Below are 25,187 nucleotides of genomic sequence, written 5' to 3'. Positions count from 1 at the left end.
TGCAGGTATGCTGTCAGTTTTAATGTGGTTTTGATGTAGATTTGAATAGCATATCAATAATTCACCTTTCCAGTTACAGCCTTTTCTTAAAAATGGAGATTCCTAACCTTTCATACCAACTGTGGCTTGCTCCTAAAGTGAAAAAATATATATGAAGTTCCAATCATTTTGACATGTGTAAGGGGTTAAGTCATTCTTGAACAGTTTATCGCTCATCAATTGTAATTAAATATGTTTATATTAAATTATGTGCTGTAATTAATGTAAAATCTTTTAGCCTGTGCTGTTATTAGAACCAGATGCTGAAGTATCAACAATATTTCAACATGACTGTGCTGCCTTGCCAGCTGTCTAACTGTAATTACTTTAATCTCAGCTTGTTATCTAATTATCACCTTTGTAAAGGGAAAAGTACTCTCTAATGCGTACTGATTGTTTCAGATGATGATGAAGAGCGTGAAACAGCTGTCAGATATCTTAGCCCTGCTTATCTGGATTAGGAAACTTATTGGGAGGCCTACTTTGCTTTCAAACCTTCCTGACAAAGTGGGATAGTGGGAAAGAAGGTTTTTTTTCACCTTGTTTACCCTAGAAATGTGATTCCAGTAATCAATGGAGACAATAGAAATGGATGAAACAAGGTAAGCAATTACTGTGCCCAGGAAAAAAAACCCAAACTCTAGCACATAGCCTGAAGAATGTACAAATTTTGTAATGGAATGTAGATTTGTCTTTTTAAATTGTTTTCCTCATTGCAGTGCTGGAGAATTACTCCTTATTTAGTTACATGGCTTGTGCTGAGACGTGATGCAAAGTTTATGTGGTTAATGATTTTTATATAACACATCTGTATAGGTAACCTCTTCTTGGAGAGTGTTGAGGGTTTTAAGCACTGAACAAATTACACCACCAATTGTATGATTTGTAATTTTCTTTGGAGACCTAACAATTGCAGTCATTTTACAGAGCACTTTAATGTTGTGTGGCTTTTAAGGACAGCACTAACTCTGCATCTGAATAAAAAAAAAAGCAGGTAGAATATGAAAGTAATAATTATAGTAGAATAATTGCTTAATAAAATTTAATAAATGGTTATTTTGGCTTTAAATTCTGATATATATTTTCTTTTTTTTTCTTCCTGTTTGTCTGTCTCCCACCTCCAAGCAGTGCTGACAGCGATGCTACTTGACTCCTCCTGGAACAGTCTGGATTGTTTTAATTGAAGTATTTTATTTGGTGGCAGTAATATAATGGGTAAGAAATAAAGCAATTTTATAATCATGTCTTCATAGCAGTTGTGGCTTTTTAAAATGGAGCTTTAGTAAGACTTCTTGTGATTGAAGTATATCATTGTTAATGCTGGCATGGTTTGAATGTTGCTGAAATGTATGAAAGTAGATGTCTTCTCTTTTCCTGACATCCTCTATACTGTAGCAATTTGTCACTCTCTTAACTGTAGTAAGAATAAAGATGATTTTTTTTTTTTTTAAGAGTAGAGGGGGATGTTTTTTGTGTGCTTTTGCTCAGTTTGATATCAGCACATAGCTTACTAGCTATACAGAAAAGATAATTTTCTGCTATTTATTTAAAATACCTTGTGCCCCTCTTCAGAGGTAAAGGACAAGCTCCAATGGGGCAATGAACCATCATTTGGGAGCTGTTGAGTACCTTCAGCTTTTATAGAGGCTCAGCAAAAGGAAGTTTTTTTTGAACTTGTATACAGGGCCTGCAGAGTAGCCAGTTTTCAACATGTGCTTGATTGGCCAGATGATTTTTTTTCCCCTTTTCCACCTTGGTTTGTTCCTATAGCTCCAGCCTGGCTTGTACATAAAACAAGGTTCAGTTGAGTAGGAGGCTGGTCTTTCTAATTGATTAGAAGTAGACTGTGGCATGGGGGTCTCCTACTTACCTCCTAACTTCCTGGGAAGATAACTGATCTTCAGGTCACCATAGAGTTGCACAATCTTTTAATTTACCTTAAAAGTGTAAGAAATTAAGTGCTTGCGGGGTTGAAAGGATCCAGAACAGAAGCAGACCAAGGCAGCATAGTTGTGCTGAAAGGCTGTCTTGGCTGGCAAGAGACAAACCTACTGCTATGACTGCCCAGGGAGGCTGTGGAGTCCCCATCCCTGGAGGTGTTCAAGAGGGGATTGGATGTGGCACTTGGTGCCATGGTCTAGTCATGAGGTCTGTGGTGACAGGTTGGACTTGATGATCTTTGAGGTCTTTTCCAACCTTGGTGATACAGTGACTTTAGGCCAGTTGTTTCCATATGCATGCAAAATAATGAGGCCATGCTAATCAGCAGATCTGCATCTGACTGTGGATACAATTTCCATGTTGTGTATTTTAGCATTAAATGCTCAAATTAAGTATCTGTTGAGTTGTGTTGACTTGCTGGAAGATGCAGAAATAGAGCAGAAGCCTCTACTATCCATTGTCAGTTCTGTTAAATGCACTGATATAATAAGGAAGCTTTGTTTTTGATTTGCCCTTCTGAGCTTTCATGATTTAATGTATAGTAGATTCATTGTAGGAAATATTCTTAATCATAAAGATGTTTTTTGGGGAATCACTTAAGGCAAAATTATCTATAAGCATCCCAAGGAACGAGTTTTGTCTTTCCTTTGACCAAGAGGAATATGTTGGTATAGCCATCCAATGAAGGCACTATAAAACACGTATTATGTTTAAACAAGTTTGATTGAGATTATTTTATTTCTGAAAATGGTTTTTAAATTAACTTTATGATAGACAAAAAGTAGAAAATGGCCCTTTGTCATCTTTAGTATAAATCCTTTACTTCTTGTAGGGGATTTAACTTGAATTGCCTCTTTGTTTTATCTGGTCAGTGAGCTATGAACTCCAGAGCCTCCTAAACAGGTCCTGACAAGACTGTTGCTTCTGTAAATGGGCCCTTGCCATATTTCAGGTTAGTGACTTGCTAATGGCAAACTCCCAGGGAAGTGGCCTGACATAGCTGCAAGTGCAAAGGCTGATGGAAGAAAACAAACAAACAAAACCCCACAAAGTGACCATTACTGAATAATAAGGTGAGAGACTGAGTGAAATGAAGATTGAATTACCAATATATTGATTATTTGTGTGCAACTGGAGAGCTCTAGGTGAAATTGTAATGTTTTTGAAGTTAGTGGGAACTCTGACTTCACTGTATACAGGATTTCACTGAGTCTGGAAAAGAAAAACAGTGAACAATGTCTTCAGTCCCTCACTTGGGCTCTTTATGCTAGTCTGGGACAAAGAAGCCTGAAAGCTCATATTAATGATTTGCAATCTAATCAAATACAGGAACATGACAAATAAATTATAGGACAGAGCAAAGTGTTTTCCTTAGTTCATTAGGCCTTTTTTACTCCTGTTAGCTCTTAGGATTAAAGGCTAAGCTGTTGAGGTTGAAGATGTTCACTAACCACACTGAAATAATTTCAAAGGTGTGTGGATGAAGGCTTCAGGTATTTAAGGGTACTTAAGGGTATCATCCTTTGTAAAGACAAGGATCAACAGAGGAATGTGCAACCGCAGGGACGATACGGCAAGTGTGATGATGGCTTAGGTTACCGAAGCCAGATTCAATCCACACTTACCCGAAGGAAAAAGGCTCTTGTTACTTTCAGAGGGCTGGACTGGTCTGAGCCCTGTCAGTGGAAGTGAGAAAGGACTATGTCAATTTTCAGAGAACAGAAAGAGACAAAGAAATGTGCTGGTGTGTGTCAGTGAAGAAATGGAGGGCCTTTTCTGTTAACCAGCCAGGCAATGTGGTCTTGACAGCAACAAGTTACAGCTAAAGGCAGAGAAACTTACTGGTTTGCTTCATAAATACAATGTAGCATTGATACAGTTTGTCAGTGATACAGACGCTGCTGCTTTCAACTTTGCTTATGTTTCCAGAAAACTGGAGTTGGGAGGGGGAAGTTTTTCTTTTCAATACTTATAAAAGTGTAGGTGTTGATGAAGTGAATGTTGTATATGCTTGATGTTGCCTTGTAAGATACAGCCTAAAATCAAGAATGTAGTTACATGCTTCCCATGGCAGATTAATTATAGTGCTGCTTTTCCGACTAGTGAGTGGTGGCCTGGATTATTTTTTGTGAAATTCAAATAAGATATTACAGTTTCCTTTAACAATGGGATTTGGGGTAGGAAAATCTCACCCAGTGTTGCTCTCTGTAGCACATAGATGTGCACAAGTGGTGAAGAGCCAATGCAGCCGGGCTTGGAAGTAAGGCTGTCAGCTTAATACATTGTGTGAAAATTGGGGTCGAAGGTCACCAATCTCCTGGTACACAAATCTCCCTCTGAGAATCTCATTTCATTCAGACTATCAGTTAGATTAGAAATACCCTAATTATCCCACTGAAATTAAATTACTTTATGTAAGGGTGATATAATGAACAACCATAAAGGAACTATACAACCAATCATCTTATTAGTCACAGCAAGACTAGACTATACACTAAATGGCTCTGGTTTGATTATTGTGAGCTGGTCTGTGCCACATAAACTGGGGGGAAGGGAAGGACCTAAGGGAAGATTAGTTTTGATTTTTTTCTATCTTACTGGAAGGAAAAAAAACCAAATCACACCACAAAACATTTTAATTCATAGTGTATGTCTTCTAGGTGAAAAAGGCGTAAGATTGACTGTCAGAGTAGGCATAGAGTGGGCTTCATGAACTATGAAGAGGTGATCAGGATCTTTCTGAAGGCATAGTGATTTTTGTGGCTACAGAGAGCAGGAGGAGAGCTTCAGTAATGCAGGTAGAATGCTCCAGCACCACAGCTAGCACACTATCACTAGGTTGTTCTCTAGATATGCCTTCAGTCATGGGCAGCCACCACTACTGGAAGAAAGTAAGAGTGTAGACATTAAAACTTAGACTTTAGATCTTAGACTTTAAAATGTAGAATCTGTCAGTGGCTGGAGATGATTAAGGATGAGCTGAATACACTGTATCTTTGATTTTTATTTAGTCCAGGACTAAAAAAAACCAAACAAACCCAACTCTACTTTAACAGGTGTTGCAAGATCCTGGCAGATCTAGAAATCTCTATGGAGAGATGAGAATGTGCAGAGAGAGCAAACCAGCTGCTTGTGTCTGCTGGTTTGCTCTCTCACAAGTATTTAATGTTAGAGCCTAAAATCTTTCATGAGTGCATGTTTATGTAATAAGTTATTCTAGCATTGGAAAAAGTTATCATCTGTAAGTACTTACAGGAGATGTATTAGTCATACTATCATAGTATCATTCAGGGTTGGAAGAGACCACAAGGATCATCTAGTTCCAACCCCCCTGCCATGGGCAGGGACACCCCACACTAGATCAGGCTAGCCAGAGCCTCATCCAGCCTGGGCTTAAACACCTCCAGGGATGGGGCCTCGACCACCTCCCTGGACAACCCATTCCAGGGTTTCACCACTCTCATGGTGAAGAACCTCCTCCTCACATCTAGCCTGAATCTCCCCACCTCCAGCTTCATTCCATTCCCCCTAGTTCTATCACTACCTGAGATCCTGAGAAGTCCTTCCCCAGCCTTCCTGTAGGCCCCCTTCAGATACTGGAAGGCCACAATTAGGTCACCTTGGAGCCTTCTCTTCTGCAGACTGAACAGCCCCAACTCCTTCAGTCTGTCCTCACAGGAGAGGTGCTCCAGCCCTCTGATCATCCTTGTGGCCCTTCTCTGGACACGCTCCAGCACGTCCACATCCCTCTTGTAATAGGGGCTCCAGAACTGGATGCAGTACTCCAGGTGGGGTCTCACCAAGACTGAGTAGAGGGGGAGGATCACCTCCCTCAACCTGCTGGCCACACTTCTGATGCAGCCCAGGATCTGATTGGCTTTGCGGGCTGCAAGTGCACACTGAGAGCTCATGTTGAGCTTTTTGTCCACCAGCACCCCCAAGTCTCTCTCCTCATGGCTGCTTTCCAGCCAGTTACTGCCAAGCCTGTATTTGTGCCTGGGATAGTCAGGTAATTAATTATGTTGATGTCTCTGAGACTTAAAAAAAATATATATATATTTGGGCAGGAATTTACCTTAGCATTGATTATATCAGGAATTAAATACTGTAAATGGAAAACTCAGAGTTGAACTTGAAATTGTGTTGGACATGCCTCTAGGGTGGGACCATGGTCTTTTGCAGATTGGCCCAGTTTAGGTATGCTAACATCCCCAAAACATTTTAATGTGAAAAGATGTAAATATGTCTGATATTAATCTGTGGAGCAAAATTTGTGAGTGCCAAAAAAAAAAACCCCAACAACCTGCCAATTTTATTCTGTTATCACAATTTACCTGCTGTTCATTGGAGGCTATTCTAAACACTTAGATTTTATTTTAATTTGGCCTGTCATTTCCATGTCAAATGATTCAAATTGGCTTGCCATTACCTGGACAGTCTGTACTAAATTTGGGATATTTAAGGTAAAGTATTTGAAAGTAAGGATGCAGTGTCATGGATTTCTGGGAAACCAAATTTTCCAATTATGGCAAAATTTTTACTTCTGATTTCAAGGGGTTTTATTTTATTTTTTCTCCTCCTCCCTTCCTGTGATTTACAATGAGCTTCAGGACTAACCACCTACTGTTCCTACTGTTGGGATCAGTTTGTGACAGAAGGAGATCAGGTTAAAGGACATTTTGTTGTCATAATATGAGAACTTTAAAAAAATCAGAAGGCAGGCAAGCACAGAAAGTATTAATACAGTGGATACTAAAACTCTAATATCAGTTTCCTCCCAAAATTGCAGTGACACAGTATCTTCATATTCAAAGAGAGTAGACAAATTGATGGACTACAGATTAAGGATTAGGTAGGGAAGTGCCCTAGAAATATGCTGCAATAACAATTTTGGATGCTGGGAGATGCAAGGAAAACAAACCACAGAAAAAATGATCAAGGTTGCTCTTACCAAATACCATCTCTTCCCCCCCACAGCATTGCCCACATGTCTGATGCAGTAGAACATTGCATGTACTCGGAAGAGAAGAAGCTTGTACAATGTTAACCTTTTATTTAAGCCTTCTCTTTGATCACTGGCACTGTTTGAGTATGCACTTCATTTCTGTGCTCTTTTGCACCTCAGAGGCAGGAGAGAGGATGAAGCAGCTTCCTCAGTTTATGCTTATATGTGAACTTTCTCATCTAATGAGAGCAGGAGAACCTCCAGAGAACATGGAAACTGATATTCTTGTTTTATCTGGGCTTTCTGGAGTAAACCTAAAGGGATGAACATGTCCCAGCTTTGCAAAAAAGAGGAGGAGTGGTAGCTACACGAAGTTTATTACGCCCCATCAAGTCTGCCAAGTTTAATCTGCTATTACAGAGAGAAAGCTGGCTGTGAAATGGTTAGGATTGACTGACAACATTTAACTAACCACTGAGAATGATTTTGTCTTTGTAGTACAATTCATGTCTTTCCATCATGTCCATGTGTGTAGTGTTTTCAGATGAATTTAATTATGAGTGATGAATACTAGCTTTATGGATGTGCTTTTCTCTGTAATACTGTAACTGATTACTTCACATCTGGACTTGTCACAAGTGTTCACAACTGTCTCAGGTTTGCACTTAGCTGCAGTTAGTTAAGCTACTGGGCCTTGTGGAGGAAGATGAGTTTTTGTTCAGTTTTCTTGTGGGTTTTTGTTGTTGTTCCAATCCTGAGCCAAAGTTTTGGTTTTTATTCTGTGGCTACCCAATAATATTAATTTCTGGTTGGCTAAATGGGAGTCAGTGTCCTTGATTTAATTTCTGTTTTCTTTGAGACTAGTTTCTAGACTCAATGGGAGAAAAAGTAGAAGACTCCGTTGCAAAATACAAAGAACATTAGGTGATAAAATAAATGTATAGATATTGCAACTATTATCGTATTACTGCACTGTCATGTGTTGTTATTTTCTTTATGTGCTGAAAAGAAAGTGATGAGTCCTTTTCCCTCCAGCCTCCACATGTTGGCATTTGATTTTGTCCCTGATGCTGATTTTACGGTGAAGCTGAGGTGACCTTTATATGTACCATTTTCCCAGGTGTTGCCTGCTAACTATCACCTACACACTAATCATTATTTGCATTTCTAATGAAGTAAGGCACCAGGGCTACATTTTCTTCAGAGTTCTGCTTTGAAAATTGTGTCCATCTAAAAGGAATTATATTTGTTGGAAACTTTTGAAATTCATAGAATCTACTTGAAAAAATAATCCTCCCTTGAATAGTAAAAGGAGGAGGCATCTGGAGTGTGAACTTGGGAGTCTAAGGAAACAGTCTGAGATTTCTTCTCTGTTTATACCACCGCTCATACAGAATAATTTCTACCATCTTCACAACTATTTCTCTCCAATAATAGTAGTGCATATCAAAGATTTGTTTTGTTTGTTGTGTGGGTTTGGGGTTTGTTTGGTGTGTTGTTTTTTTTTCCCCTTTTCTTTCAATACATCTTGCAATTGTGAAGGACTTTTACCTGGCAGGCAGGCTTGCTACTCTGCTCTGCCAGGTAAGACACAATCATTGCCATAATTGATCAAGGTAAGAGATGTTGGGAAAGGGTTTCCTCCTAAAAATACTAGCCAAAAAAAGAAAGTAGAAGAAATTTAGCTTGAGGGCAACTGGGACAAGTTGACATACACTGACACACAGGGACAAGCTGTCATTATGGTACTGGTTCCTATGGCCATCTCTGTGTGCTACATCTAGTATTCAATGTGCCGATAATATTCGTACTCTTAACTGAGGGAGGAGATGTAGGAGTCATATTAATAACCAAATACTTAGGCCTCCTCACTTTTGATCTTAACCTCTTTAGTGAAATGTTTGAGTACATTTGTTACACTGGTGGCATTGTCATTGTTGAAGGACTCCTAGCTGCCTCCTTTTTTCATGAGCAAAGCTGCTCATTTTAGCTGTTGAAGGATGATGCAGGTCAAAGGGAGAACCACAGAGATTGCCAGCCCAATTACATGCTCTGTGGGCATCTGCACAGAGCTTGCAAGGCCTCGGTCCAAAGGTCAAAGTGCCAAACTGCTCTTTGTGTCCTACTATCACAGATTTGATTTGGCATATGTTTAGTTCCTTTTAAGTGTATGGTTGCTGTACGTCCTTGTCAGCTTGTTACAGGACACATCGTAAGGGTTTGAATCTAATCAATCTTTGTGGTTTTGAATTAAAAGCCAAGCCATAACACTTTTTTCTTACAGCTCCCAAATGGTGTATGCAATAATCAATGATAGTAGATGAGCCCTAAAGAAATTTAAAAAAAAAAAAGAAAATACATGTTTGTTTCAAGCTTTGTCCATTCATCAATCCTTGTCCATCCTTCTGTTCCCTTCCCGAATCGGCAAGGTCCCCTCCCTGCCCACCTGGCACCAGATGTGCTGTCAGGCGCTACTGTGTGTCCCAAGTCCTCCGAGTGGCAGAATGCAAAATCTCAGGTGACATTCACCTGGAAGCGCTTAGCCCTCAACAGCTGCAGCCCCTTGATTACCTTGCCCGCCTCGGCGGCTCCGTGCCGCTACCATATCAATTGCTTGTCAATTCGGCTTAGCCATGACTTTGACTGACTGGAATGAGGGAAGTGGGAGTGGACTGTAGGCGAATGGTTAAAATTAATTGCTACATAAGAAAAAATTGAAAGATAATTATTCCTGCTTTCCTGTCAGTGCTCGAGTGTAGATGACCTCATTAACTTGCAGCTTGTACACAATTCAATTACTAGGAGATGGAAAATACATTTTTAATTACCTCGGTGGCTTGTGCTCCATTCATCTCCATTTGCATGGCTTTTTTACTGTTCTGAAGAAGTAGCATGGTCTAACTAAGGCTACCGTAAGAGCTCACTTCTTGCTACAATTATTCTTGTTTGAGGTAGAGTATAGAGTGTGCAAGATTAACTCTTTGGTAGAAAGTGAATCGGGAGATTGTGTGGTGGCACTCGTGTTTTTAGTCAGCTTGGCACATCAGAATTTCAAAACTTAGGTTGCCAAACTAATTACAGAGGGTAAGTTTGCTCCCTTGTGCATTTTGTTGCTACACATTTTAAGAAAGCATTACATTAGTGCATAATAAGCAGATCACCTGGTTAGACAAATATCATATCAATGTATGTCGTGGACAAGAATTCTTCTGTAATTTCTAAAAGCCTATTATGGCATTTACAGAATTAATGATGACTTAACTGTTTTAAATATATGTAGCTAGACAATGATTTTAATGCATGAGTTTTTAAAACTGTCAGTGGCATGTTGAAGAGTACAATACATGAGGAAAGAATATTTGTTCCTCACCATTACTTAATTTAGAGCTGTTGCATTATTGAAAGGCTTGGAGTGAAGAACTGAGAAAGTCCATGGCTTTTTTTTGTTTTGTTTTGTTCTGTTTTTTAATAGGAAAGACTTGTCAGTCCTGCAACTTAACACCATGTGGCTGGTGGAGTTGCATCCAGCAACTATCACAAAAAGAGTCAAGAACTGATCTTCAGTGTGCCAACTGCTGCCAGTCAAAGCACAACATGGACTGGTAACCCCTGCTCTGACAGTGCCTGCTGTGTTGATGGGGAAAGAGGACATAGGCCAAAGACACTTGTTGGTGGCTAGGTCATAAGGAAGTGATGAGACAAGTTGTGATACACAGAGATATTTAGTAGTGGGGGCAGAATCTGTTTTGTATCTGGTCAGTACTTTCTGAAAAAGGGGAAAAAAAAAGGAGCATAGTGCAGGAATTCTTGAGCTATTTATGCAAACTTCATTGTGAGTGTATTAGTCCTATTAAATTATTTTCTAAAGGGCATTAAAGCAAGACAAGGCACTTTAAAGGCTCACTGTTAGGTATGCCTTTAATGATATCCTAAGAACTTGCACTGTGAAGTAAATTATTAGTCCATGATGTGCCCTCAGCTGTGACCTGCAAGCAATCATTGTGGGAGATAGCTGAGGAAGTGGTGGTGGCCATTTAGATAGTTTTCCTTCATCTTGCTGGTTAGGGCCTCAGTGTGATCCAAGAGACAGTGAGATACAAGACAAAAGCTGCTTCTTGTTCATAGGACTTCTTGTCCAGCACCATTTAAGACATTTAATCTGGAAAAATTTGCAGTTTTACAAAGAGTAGTGGATGCATTCTTAGCCTAGCAAACTTATCATGGCGTTTTAATTCAAGGATGCCTGCTAAAGGAAAATACACTGGAGAGCTCCTTCACTGAGCAGTCTTTCAGGAGCAAGTGAGTTTTCTATTAAAATGAAAGAATGTAAATATTTTACTTTATCTGTGTTGGTTATTTTATAGTTCATATTTCCTGTGTATAGTAGCACAGGAATGTATTTAAATAACCGGTTTTGGTAAGATTGTCTTTTTGGTTCTCAATACTAGCTTAGTATTGAGACATACAAAATACAATATAGGAATCAGTTACTTGCTAACGTAGGAACTATGTTTGGATTTGGGTCATACCTTATGAAATACAACAGAAATTAATCACAGATTATTTTTGTGTGCAATTTTTAATGATTTGGGTCAGGTTTGGTGGACCTAATGCTGGCAAAATCTCCAGTGCAGCCAAAATTCATGATGTATTCATGAGATGCAGTGTCTGTTATCAGGTGTGCTGCATCCATTTTGACACGTAGCAATACTTCCATTTTAATTCCAGAGATAAGCAGTAGCGTTGTCCTGAACTTTCTTGGGTTGTTAACAATAAAGCCAAACAAAAACCCAAACAGAAAGTATTGAAACACTTTAAGGATATGGACTGTGCATGGGAGGAAATGTGACTTGAATATAACAGTTGGAGGAGATCAACACAAGCTTAGTTTGGTTGGAATATACCCTGATCCCTTCTTCTCTGCCTCCATCTATTATTTTTATGATTACAACAGTATCTGTTGGTCAAAAAAATTTAGGTCATCTGAAATATTTATAGGGCTTCTGCAGCTGTCTGGCCTGTCAAGTCTTTGAAATGTGTGTGACCACAGCAGAATTTTTTTTTTTTTATAGTGTTCTAACAGTGCTCCCATTAAGGGAAAATGAATATAAATGGGTAAGATAATAATTGGAAACTGACTTAAATGTGACATTTGGGCCAACATTAGTGATTCTGTAGTGTTAATCTATTTTCAGATGACATAGAGGCAAAACCTATCAGGATCTAGGGAGAGAGGCTGATTCATCTTGAATTTCTTTGTGGATTTTTTTTCTTGGTGTTAAGCATCCATTGTGCTCACCATTCAGTAGCAAGGCTTTTTGCAACCTTATTTTTGTCCTCTACCACCTGCAAACGAATGACATCCATACTATCTGCAAAAGATACATCCTATTATGATCTCTAGGCCTGGATTCATCTTTTTACTATCTGAGAGACTGTTTATATTACCAAGTTCTTGTTAAAGTGAGTTTGTGATGGATAAATGCTATTTAATACTTGTGCTGTCATCCCAGTTCACCTCTACTTTTTTCTATGAACCTGTGTGTCTTTGGGTAGAGTGTTGCTCTGTGGTATGGGGCGCAGCATTGGGATGAGGACAGTGGTGAGAGAAGTGAGATTTTGTTCTGTTTACAGAATGAGTACTGTGTCCAGTTCTGGGACCCTCAATTTAAGAAGGACATTGAGACTCTTGAATGTGTCCAGAGAAGGGCAACAAGGCTGGAGAGAGGCCTTGAGCACACGCCATGTGAGGAGAGGCTGAGGGAGCTGGAATTGTTTAGCCTGGAGAAGAAGAGGCTCAGGGAAGATCTTATTGCTGTCTACAACTACCTGAAGGGAGGTTTGTAGCCAGGTGGGGGTTGGTTTCTTCTCCCAGGCAACCAGCACCAGAACAAGAGGACATAGTTTCAAACCGTGCCAGGGGAAGTTTAGGCTTGAGGTTAGGAGAAGGTTCTTCACAGAAAGAGTTGTTTGCCATTGGAATGCGATGCCCAGGGAGGTGGTGGAGTCACCATCCCTGGAGGTGTTCAAAAAAAGGGATTGGACGTGACACTTGAAGCCATGGTTTAGCAGTCATGAGGTGCTGGGTGACAGGTTGGACTTGATGATCTTTGAGGTCTTTTCCACCCTTATTGATTCTATGATTCTCTAAATTCTATAATTTTCTGAATCACAGGATGATTTGGATTGAAAGGGTGTTTTGGGGAATTAAATATCCAGATATGAATTCCCAGCTAAATACAGAACATACTAGGCATCCCAGTTTGGTCCTGTAAATCTTTTTCCAGTCCTGATTCATAAGGCTGATGTTGGCACAGAAAGTCTGTACCTACCTAAAGGTGCTCATGTTTTGTTATAGGAAAATTGCTTGTGTAAAATGAAATTTTGAGTGAGACAGTGCCCCAGGACTGCTTTATAACACATTGCATAGCAGACATTGTGGAAGGGATTTTTACAGTCAATAATCTTTCTCTGATCACATGGTAGCAGTAACCTGTAGGAAACAAAACTTGCTTCCTTGTAAAAAACCACATTGGGCTAGCTCGTTGACCCATTTCCGAAAGATTTGTGCATGCTGATTGTTAGAGGCTTCTTTTAAATCCTCTTCCCTTCTAGCTGGAGGTCTTTTCCTTTTTTAGTTTTTTTTTTTTTCCCTCTGCCAGTTGCAATGAGGAACAAGGCATTTGCTCTCAAAGTAGTGTAGAATTCAGTTATGATGCCAAATGCACAATGCTATCCAGCTGTGTTCCATTACAGTAAGGAGACTGCAGTCTCGCAAAACACCTGGGTGAGGTTCTCAAAATCTTCAGTAAGTCAACACTGATATAAATTATAACAAGTCTTGTTCAAACTGCAAAGCCCAGCTATCTCTTAAACCGCAGGGAAATGGTTAATTAGATGGCTTTAAAAGAATACATATGAAGTAAAGGAATGAGCTCATTATAAAATGTTTCACACATAATCTAACCAATTAACATAATAAATTGCAGGGAATCTTATTGGAATATCATATAATTAAATAAATTCCATGCAGGCCACATAAGTTAATGTTTTCCTTTTGGAAAATTGTATGCCTTGGCAAATAAAATATTCAGAGGATTAACTGTAAAGAAAAAATGGCTTTGTGTAATTATTCTCTCTTGTAATTTGAATTAGACATAATTACATTTCCTAAATATGAAAGGAAAATAAGTGTGATCTATAGAGAACAGACAACACCACTGAGACAAGTCTGTCTTTGTTTCCTGACCCATTAAGTGACAATTACGATACTTGTGTTAAACATCTTAGAAGTGGTATGAACTTGCCATAACTCTTCACTTATTCTGCTTGAAAAGATCATAATAGGAGAAGCTTTTGCTCCTCTGTTTTTAAATGGAGTTCAGACTATCACTTGTGTTATACAAGAAGTTCACAGAAAAACGTCATTGAACCAAGTACTATTTTCAGTCACATCCACAGAATAAAGAGCCCTATTTTACAACTCCAAAGCCACATAGCCTTCTGGAACATACCACTCTGAACCTCTGAAAGTATGTATGTGTATGTCCTGTCATATAGCACCAGCCTGTGAAGTTTCGGTGGAAAGCGCACGCAGTTCACAGAATTACACAGAATGTTAGGGGTTGGAAGGGACCACCAAAAAATCATCTAGTCCAAACCCCCCTGCCAGAGCAGGATCACTTGGAGCAGATCACATAGGAATGCAACCAGGTCGGTTTTGAATGCCTCCAAAGGAGACTCCACAATGTTTCCGGGCAGCCTGTCCCAGTGTTCTGTCACCCTTACAGTGAATGTTTTTCCCTGCATTCCCATGCAATCTCCTGTGCTCCAGCTTGCACCTGTTATCCCTTGCTCTATTTCTGGACATCCCTGAGAAGAGCCAGGCTCCATCTTCCTAACACTTACCCTTCACATCTTTTTAAAACATGAATGAGGTTACCCCTCAGTCTGCTTTTCTCCAAGCTAAAGAGCCCCAGTACCCTCAGCCTTTTCTCATGAGAGATGTTCTTCTGCCTTCATCATAGTTTTTGTGAAAATCAGCTGATGCTAAACCAAACATTAATTTGTTATTCTGTGCTCTCATAAGACATTCGCCAGTTTCCCCCCATCTCATTCTGCTCCACTACCCCCAGTATTATGCTTAATGCAGTTTTCTGATCTAGAGACTCCAGATGTCTTTCAAATTCTTGGGTCTTTACAATTTTCTATACATAAAACTACTCTGATGGAAATCACATAAAAGTATGAATGGGATTATGCTATTGTTCTCATTCGTCTTTGTTCCAAAAAGTGTTCATTCAGATATAGACTCATGACTGTTGTAGTTACCCTAATGATTTCATTGTTAAGTATTTAAAGTAGATGTGTACAAAGGCACTTGTTCACTTGGAATTGTGTGCCCCTATGACAAACTGTGGAAGCAGAACTGTACATGTTGTTCAGTAAATGGAATAATTTTACCCAACTAAGTGCATGTTGATGTCTCCATTAGACTTTGTTTTGCTTCCCTTTGCCAAATGCTTCTGCAATGGCAAGTAAGTAGATAACTATATTCGTGTTCTGGCACTTGGGATTCTAATTCTAACATACTTTTATGAAGATTTTGAGATTCCTGGGTCATCATAAACCTGAATTTAAGTATTCTTTGTGGATTATGGAGGAGGGAAGCATTTTATTATGTTCATGGGTGTGTTCCCAGTTTCTAGAGAATGGTGCTCTTGGCTTTTCCTGAACTTGAGGCTCATCATAAGGTGGAGTCCAAGCACTGCTCTCTGTGGCATGGTTAGGTGCTGTTTTTCCACAACATCCTGGTGCTGTGTGAGATATGGCTCCTGACTTCTAGACATCAGGATGCGCTCTGCTGGAATGTTTGATTTAAATCATAGAACAATGTCAGTGGGAAGGGATCTGTGGAAGTCATCTAGTCCAATCTTTAGCTGTAGGCTGAGCTAATCCAAGGGTTGCATCAGGTTGCATGGGGGTTTAAGTGCAATTGGGTTTTGAAAAAAATGGCATGGATGGAGACTGCAGTGTTTCTGAACACCTGTTTCATCCTAAATATCTGGTGAAAGATCACCAGTTTCTGCTCCAGAGTCTCCCCAGTGAATGTGGATGAGTGGATATTGTTGGTAACCATAGGCACTGTAGCTATGAGCTTCTTTTGCACTGCAGGTTGGGCAATGTGGAATCTGAGGTCTGGTAGCTCAAGAGTAGTAGATGGATGTTCTAACCAGCTGCATGCAAGCTCATCTGCATTCATGATGAGAGAATAGCCTGTCTCTGATTTCACTGTTGCAAAACAATACATGAAACCTGGAAACCCATTTGCCAGTCGTAAGTCCTTTATTAGTTTGACAGTTTATCTTTCTCTAAATGTTATTCAGATAAGAGGAAGAAGGGATTTTTTTTTTTTCACCCCAAATGGTTAAACTGAACCCCAGTTCAGTGTTGTGTTTTGTTTTGTTTTGTTTTTTACCTCCTGAACATGAGAAGCCTACAGATAGCTTAGTGATGCAAGAAATCAGACATCAGCTACTTTCTGCTTTCCTGATCTGCTGTTGACTTTCAGGCCTTGGTGGCCTCTTATGCCCCATCTTGTGTAGCTGGTAACTTTCCTGGTGCCTCTCTACACTGGAAGTGACAGTTTGCTCTACAGGATGGGTGGGACATCATGGTGGGGGAAATGCCCGTGAGTGAGAGCCAAGTCCAAAACCTACTGAGTTTGCTGAAGATTTCTCATTGTATTTCAGTGCTGCTTAAGCCAGGTTCTCTGGGCTTGCCAGTTGTGTATTTTGAAAATATCACCCCTTTTATTCACCTTTGCTTTGTCTCTTTGGCGCCCATCCTAATCCTCTTATTTCTGAAAAGTAATTGGCATGTGCAATGTTTTGAGTCATAGGAAGAAGCGTTGAACTGTTTGTTCTCTTACTAAAACAAATGACACAATGGAAAAATAACTTTGAGACATGAAAGGGAAGGAGGCGAGGAGAGGAAGATGTCAGTGGGCAAGGGCAAAGGGAATACTCTTGGAGAGGCAGATCAGGCTTCAGGGGAGGCTGCATGGTGAGACACCTGAGGGTCTGGTCCTTGCCTGCTCTCTTGCTCCAGCCATACCCTTCTGCAGTGGGAACCTGCTCTGCTCACGTTTTCCTCTTTTGCTGGCCTCTTGGCTAGGGATGTTTTCCATCTTCTCTATATTTCAAAGCTTTGTGGTAAATAATCAATTCAAACCAGCACCGAGTCTCTCTTTCTGTAATTCTGAAAACCCATTAAATTATATTGTTGCGAGAAAACAATAGTTGTGCTAATCATGCTCTGTGCATGTGCATCTTAATTTCCCCAGAGACCTGAATATGAATTTTTACTAACATGTTAATTTTGTGTGTTAATCAGTAGCTGTAGGACGAATGAATGGATTGACTATGTAAAACTGTTTGATATTGAAACAACTCCTTTTGACCCCCTCAAATTGGCTTCATTCCCCTAAAGACGGTTAAAGTTAATTAAGCACTCAATAGGTTTATGGTGTTTAAATTAAAATATATCACTCCTCATCGTGTAGTCATCAAGCGAGGCTGGCGCCCCCCCCGCCCCCCTTCCTGTCCCTTCCCTGGGCCGCCAGCCTGGCTGGTGGTGGCAATACCGCATCAGGCCCCTCCACGCCCTGTGACGCCAGGGGGCGCCATAACGCCGCGCTCGCCACGGCCCCGCGGGACGGGCCCGGGCGGCGGCGGTTGTAGAGGGGAGTCGAGGGCGACCGCCTCCCCTCACCGCGGGGCTGGCCCTCTGCACCACTCCCTCCCAAGGCTGAGCAGCCCCCCACCTTCCCACGCCCCCCTGCTTTTGCATTCGACCCCCTTTCTCAATTAAACTCCTGTGATGAAATTCCAGAGCCCTGGGATATATGTTTACTGCGAAATAACTGAAATTATGCATGAAAAATATATAAAATAACACTTAACTCTTCCTTTTCAAAAGACACATTGAAAGCTGTAACAATTGATGTGCCGGGTTTCCCCCTCTGGGCCCTTTTAAAGGGCTGGTGGTGGCTGGGGGTAGCGATTGCTGCTTTTCAGAAGCCATGGCAGTCTCGTTAAGATCTACGAAAAGAATTGTACAATTGGTAGAGTGCAAAAAAAAATGAGATAATGCTGATTCTCTAAGGAATACATGCTTTAAATTAAAAAGCCACTGTGCTGCTGATGTGAGCATTATACTAATGCTTGTATGACACAATCCTCAAAGCTCTCTCTTCTTAAGCTGTTTACTTCACCCTTGAAAGCAAAGGCTATGCAGAGCCCTGGCAAGGCCAGTACAGTGCACATGGATTCCCTGTTTACTCAGAAAATGATAGAAACAAAACTCCAGAGTGTCTTTTACAGGTTTAATTAGTAGTTAGGTGCTTGCAGCTGAATGGAGCTATTCTTCCTCCTTAGAAAAATGCAATACAATGACAAACAAACTCAAACCCATAAAACCCCCAACAAACAAAACCCATACCTCAAGTACAATAACAGGCACTTGTATTTAATTGTTTTGAGGGCAGTATGAGGATTATAACTTGAAGTTACTGTTGCAGATACTTAACATAGTTGGAAAAAGTTGTGTTTTATAGTACACTTTTAATGAATATTCTGCCCTTCTGATGTGGGAGAAGGAAATTATTGAAACTTAGGAAGACTTCAATTGGTTGTGCCTGTTGTGAATTAAGTCCTGGGCAGCTCTGTCAATAGGCTGTGTACATGGCAGGTCAGCACAGGCAATTTGAGTGACACCGTTCCTGTGCAGTGAGAGGTCCTGTAGCCCCCTTTCACGTGGGTGTGTGCTGAGGCCACCACATTCCTCATGAATTTGGCACTGGTGAGGTCTCAAGCTCAGACTGCAAACCTGCTTCAGCTGTTAGTGCTTTGTGTTTAAACAGATAATTATGCATTGCCCAAACTACTCTGTCATTTTTTACAGGGAGACTGGTTAAAAGCCACTCCATTTGTCAGATGCTCCTTGCAAGCATTAAGGGGTGGAAATTGTCTTCGTACTGGGCTGCCTTACCTAGAAAACATTTCTGCATTCTTCAAAAACTAGAAATGCTGTTATGAAGGTAGAGGAGTGATGAAAGGAGGCTAGAAAATGTAATTCCCAAAACAACATGACATCATAAAAGAAGTAGATTACCCTGAAGGAGGAAAGCCTTATTCCTTGTGCGGGTCAAGTGTAATACTTGCTTTCAAAATACATCTTGTCTGTATAAAAATCTGTGTATATCAACACTATATAAATGTTAAAAATGGGCATGAAATCCTATCATACACCTTTGTAATAATTCAGACTAATTTATCAGTCTATTTGAGCCTCTTATTCTTCTGCTTACCTTTCAAAAGCATGTGGGTGTGAGTGAAATTGCCCAGTCTTGGATAGATTGCATGTATAGAATTTTATAAGATGAGCAGAGCAAGTTACTTTTGTCTGATCTCCAGATCTTCCCTATTCATCTCTTATCCTGTGCAGAACTGTGGAAGAGAGCATTTTGTTTGAGAGAATATCAAAGTCTGGCTTTGTGAGGCCACACTGACAAGTACTGTCTCTGCAGTAAACTGTTTCCTAGAGTTTTTTAAACATATTTCACATTTCCCCATCTGTGCAAGCCAGGTCTGTTGAATCTACTGCTGGGCAGCTGAGCCAGAGGCAGGGCTATTTCAATTGCAGCCTCCACAGTGAAAGCTGAGAGGTGGCTTCTTGCCTTCTGTACCCTTTTACAGAGCAGTCCTCTCCAGTAAACGCAGCTAACATTTATGTTGGCTCGTAGCAGGAGAGGAGGAGGTCTAGCCGTCCTGTGAAATGCTACTTCCTGTTGAAACTCGTAGCTCACATTTATAGCTGTCACCACAAAAGGCAGATGACACTTTTACATGGCAAGCTTTCACAGTAGTGCTCAGAGGGCTGATAAACGTGCTTTACAATTCTGGATGAGATTAGAGTCACTGTGCAGGAAAGCTCTAAAGCAGTGGACCAATGAAGTGGTTTTATTTCTTAAATATCTTCAGATGTGATTGTATTTGCAGTGGGGATTTTATCCAGCCAGGTAGCTGTGCAAATGATGCAATAAGTAAGGGTAAATATTAATGCAAAATACGATTTATTTTTGGTTTTCCCCTTATTATAGTGCTGCTTGAAATCGGGACTACAGCACTAGCATAGATGAGAGTATGCAGATGCTTCACTTGCATGCTCAAGGAGTTAGCGTTCTGCAGTTCTATCCACCATAACATAGTCATGAGGCCAAAAATTTGCAGGTTTTTTCCTTTTCTTCTTATTTTTTTTCCTCTTCCCTTTGTGCATCTCTTTGACAGCACCAGCCCCATAACAAAAATAAACTTCTTCTGTGAGCCTGCATTCAGCATTGTGTTTTGCATACACTAAGGGTTCACCCAGATAGGAAATCTACTTTGCAGCAACACAATCTGCTTATCAAATTAAATAAGTGAAATCAGGGGGATTTGGGTAATCTCTTGAGAGCAGCTTTGTAATGTAAATGAATTTGATTGCCACTGATAGTTTGCTAGAAGAGCTTGAGGATTTCGGAGATGGCGCCTAAAAAAGACTTGGAAGGCTCACTGATTGCAAAACTCTGCCTTCTCCATTTTTCCTATGCTGAAAGACAGCTTTTGGTAAGCTAGCTGTCTGTGTACAGAGAGATGAGTGGCCGCACGGGTGCTTTTGGCTGGCAAAAGTCAACATGGCTCTGCATGTTATTTCCTGCCTGCAGTTAGTCAAGGTGCAAGAAGCTAACACTGAAGAAGTTATTAGAGAGGAACAATTGATTTAATAATAATGAGCACTCTCTCCACTGGGAATCAGAGAACAAATGAATATTGAATCATGGTATTTAAAAGCAAATTAAGTATTAAATATATATATATATATTTCTTCCTTGAGTATTTGTGTTTAATTTGACAGAAGGGCAGTCCAACAAAGAGCTGGAGTTTGGGGTTGAAGTTGGCATGCAGACTTATCCATGGTATGATGCAGAGACCTGATCTGTAGAAATTGCTCTAGAGTAGCTTACTTGGTTTTGCTCAGCAAACCTGCCTCTTTCTAGTCTAAGTCCTTGCTAAGAAGACATGTGTGTATGTTTTATTAAATGTGTGATACACTAGAGGAAACCAAACATGTAAACATTGCAATATATGTGTCTATTCTTTTAATCATGGGTTAGTTAATATGGAGAAAAACAAATATTTCCTAGCACATCATGTAATGTATTTTGGGAGAGATGCCAAGCATGTTCTCCTTTCCATCCTATTAGGTGTTCTAAACAAGAGTAATCACACTAAAGAAAACACAAAAGTAGCTCCGTAGTTTCCTCTTAAGAATTTTAAAAGAGCTTCCCATCAGAGCTGTACTTTTAAATTACTGGAAATCTAGCATGTGGCCTTGAAATGTGTCATGATGCTTGAATACAGGTCTTTAATACAATTTCACCCAGGAAATGTCTGCAAATTTGCTTCAATGCAGGAAATACTTTCCAGATTTTGACTATTCTTGGGCCCCACTCTGTATTTTCATACATTTGTCAAGGAACAGTAATATATTTGATGAATGCTGGGTGTTAACGTGTGCTAAGGGAACCTTTCCTCTAGCCAGAACACTGAATCCAATGGTCATCATTCTGTTGCTTCTGAATTGATGTTAATTTTCTGTGATGCTGATGGGGCTGCAGAACTGGTCTTAACAATTTTCATTTCTTATGTTGTTCCATGCAGTAAGTGAAGGAAACAACCTTTCTTATTTCAGGAAGTTGTGCTGCCATGTCATTCCAGATGGATATGAACAATCCTAGCAATCCAACACTTGTTAACTTTTATTTCCATCCTATTTGGATATTCATTTAAAATACTGAGAATGAACAAAATATTGGCAAGAGGGGGATGTAATTCAATAGCAGATGGGGGGTTTTGTTTGTGTTAGTTGTTTTTCTTGCATTGTATAACCTGTCTGTAAGAACTTTTTAGCCCACTGGGGTTTGAATGTTTTGCTGCTGGCTCATAGCTTCCTCATGTCCTCTGGCTTACTCCGTTCTGATAAAACATGACTTGTAATTTAGAAGAAAATTATGTAAATGAAGATGTTAAGTTCTTACCAGGGCATTGTAAACTTCAGTTTTAAAGGTCATCTTAAAGAAAACATAATCTTTTTGATGTTGTACTTTTGGGGTGATTGTAATTGGCAGAACAGGCAAGGGGGCACATTAATGATGTTGATATTTAGCAGATAACAGCAGCGTGAGCTGTGTTGAGTAAAATTGGGCAATAAATTCTTTGAATACCATTAGCACTCTAAATTTAAATCTCAGAGTAAGCCAATTTAGCATGGCGTGAAACTAATCAGTTCAGTATCTATTATTATAGTTATATTACTGTATATACTGTTTGACACAAAAATGTTGTAGTCTCGAGCGAGTTCTGGACAGCAAGGAGGACGTGACACTTCCAGTCCTGTGGCAAAATATGTTCCCTCAGAGTGATCTCAATGAACACTTTTTTTGCTGTGAGTTTCATATTGTTGCTGACGATCAGGCTGGCTGCTACTTTTGATATCTATATAGAGGCAGAGAATGTGGTGGTGTTGTGGTTGTCTTTTTCTATTGCATCCCTGGTAGTGGTGTCCAGACACTAATCTGTATTGATGTGCCTTTGTTTTTAATAATCATAGATGTCATATTTTTGCCTTTGTGGTTTTTTAACAATGAGAAATATCTTTGCTAGGATGCTAAGGATTTTTCAGGTATCTGGGGTATCACTTGGGATCTGTGTGGAATTGTGATTTTTGGATTGAATTGCTTTGAAAGGTTGTTTCCAACACCACTCTTTGCTGCCTGCCATCTGCTCTAAGGGCTGTTTCTTTTTTCAGCTATGAAATGCAGCCAATTTGGCCCCTGTTCCTCAGGGTGTTGGGAAGAAGAGCTTCTCCCCAGCTGTTGCCAAGGGGAATTCCCTGCAACTCTTAAATGTCCCAGAAAGAGGTGAAAGCAGAATGAAGCCTGACTATGGACATTGCCAGGCAGAATCGTGCTCAGTGAACTCTGTCTAGTTCAGGTCAGAATATCTGTCAGTTCTGGGCTCAGCTACATGGCTGAAGTTGGTCCTGAATGTGTGTGAGAGGCAGACTTGGAGCTCTGTGTGTAGTCCTTCTCTTCCTCAGTTCTGGTAGAGCAAGGTGTGCAGTATGGAGAAACCAGAAACCAAATCTCAGGTTAGATTTGAATGCCTGGATCTAACAGTGTGCCCAGGTGGCCAGGAGGGCCAATGGCATCCTGGCCTGCATTAGGAATAGTGTGGCCAGCAGGAGCAGGGAGGTCATAGTGCCCCTGTACTCTGCTTTGGTTAGGCCACACCTTGAGTACTGTGTCCAGTTCTGGGCCCCTCAGTTTAAGAAAGACATCGAAACACTTGAACGTGTCCAGAGAAGGGCAACAAGGCTGGTGAGAGGCCTTGAACACAAGCCCTATGAGGAGAGGCTGAGGGAGCTGGGATTGTTTAGCCTGGAGAAGAGGAGGCTCAGGGGTGACCTTATTGCCCTCTACAACTACCTGAGGGGTGGTTGTGGCTGGGAAGGGGTTGGTCTCTTCTGCCAGGCAAGCAGCACCAGAACAAGGGGACACAGTCTCAAGCTGTGCCAGGGGAGGTTTAGACTCGAGGTGAGGAGGAAGTTCTTCACTGAGCGAGTCATTCGTCATTGGAAAGGGCTGCCCAGGGAGGTGGTTGAGTCATCGACCCTGGAGGCGTTTAAGGGGAGATTGGACGTGGCACTTGGTGCCATGGTCTAGTCATGGGGTCTGTGTTGATAGGTTGGACTCGATGATCCTCGAGGTCCTTTCCAACCTAAGCGATACTGTGTGATACTGTGTGTGATACTGTGTGAATCCTTCCAGATCCATGCCAAAAATGACAGCAAAACCTTTTCAATGAAGCATTTTCCTTCTGACTCACAATCTTGGGTATGTTGCAGATGAAAAACTACAAAGCCCCAGAATGTCTGAACTTTATTTTTGGGCAGGCCACCATTTCTTGTTGCTATTTGACGTTCTAATAATCAGGGAGTGACTTGGAGGTGCTCTGCCCTAGGGCTGCATAGCCAGGAGGACAGGTGTGAGTGCTGACACCATGTATCCCATGCACATATCCCTTTGCATGGTGCTGTCATGGAGGACCTCCATGCTCCCATAACATGAACACTGACAGATGCTGTCAGCAGATCCACAGCTGGCAGATAATGTTATTTTGCAAATACACAAAAAAAAATCATGGTACTTACCTGTCTTGCATAGTCTAGATCTGTTGTTAATTTTCAGAGTGAGCATATGGGAGTCTGAAAGCAAAACATTTTAGTGGTCCTGACTGATAAATAATGCTGATATAGCTGGAAAAAAATAATAATACATGGAATGCTTTATGAACACTGTGTCACAATCTCATATCAATGTTGTTTAAAATAATCTATCATAAAAATTAAATTCTTCTAAAGTTAATTTTTTTCTGAGAACAAAACAAAAAGAATAGCACTGATAGGAAACCAGAAAGATATTATTTGATACAGAGAAGAAGACACAACTCGTTCTAATCCTTGTCACATAAGAAAGTTAGTTACATTGCATTGCACACACCCCAAAAAACCCCAACAAAACCCAAAACCAAAACAATGGAGGAAGGAAGTTTAAATTAGCAAAGATTCCTAATGTTTAGGTTAGTAGTGTGGTAAAAAAAGCTTTTATTGCACTGTTTGTTGTGTCACAAGGTGGATGCAATAGACATGCTTGTCATGTGCTGTCCATTTTGCAGTTTAGATTCTTGCTCTTTCTCTGCCTTTGTTGGTTATTTTGGTTTGTTTTAATTAAAAATTAAGGTGCTTTATTCTCAGTGTCGATGCTCTGTTTCTTTCTATGTATGTAAATGAACTGCTGTAACAGGCCAGACTGGGCCCTTTGGATGCTATTGCAGTGCAAATGATTAATACAAATGCTGCTGGGAGATTATTACAGCAAAGGCAGCACCAGATTATGGAGAGAAGTGCAGTAATAACATCCAGGAATTCCTGAGCTTTCAGCTCAGACCAGCTAACAGCTCTCCACAAGTAAATTGCTTCACATCTTGCTGCTCTCATCCTCATTACTTAGAGAAAATAATACTTCCTCAGTATAGTGTGGGATGACAATAGATAATAGAGAACCTCTCTAAGCCTTTAAATGGACGAAAGTAGTACTGTT

General features: G+C 40.4%; 1 long non-coding RNA gene across 1 annotated transcript in view; it reads left to right on the top strand.

The window, feature by feature from the left end:
* The first annotated feature begins 446 nt into the window (after window positions 1-446).
* Window positions 447-25,187, top strand: part of LOC137445823 (uncharacterized) — a 45,918-nt gene continuing 21,177 nt past the window's right edge. Inside the window, exons 1-2 of the long non-coding RNA XR_010988495.1 lie at window positions 447-641; window positions 1,168-1,254. This is a non-coding gene — a long non-coding RNA (uncharacterized lncRNA). The remainder of the gene's footprint in view (window positions 642-1,167; window positions 1,255-25,187) is intronic.

This window comes from Melanerpes formicivorus, unplaced genomic scaffold (assembly GCF_026170545.1).
Source record: "Melanerpes formicivorus ecotype bairdi unplaced genomic scaffold, bMelFor1.0.p_v2 SCAF_16, whole genome shotgun sequence".
In the NCBI taxonomy this organism is placed as follows: Eukaryota; Metazoa; Chordata; class Aves; order Piciformes; family Picidae; genus Melanerpes; species Melanerpes formicivorus.
This window is presented reverse-complemented; position numbering and strand designations above follow the sequence as displayed.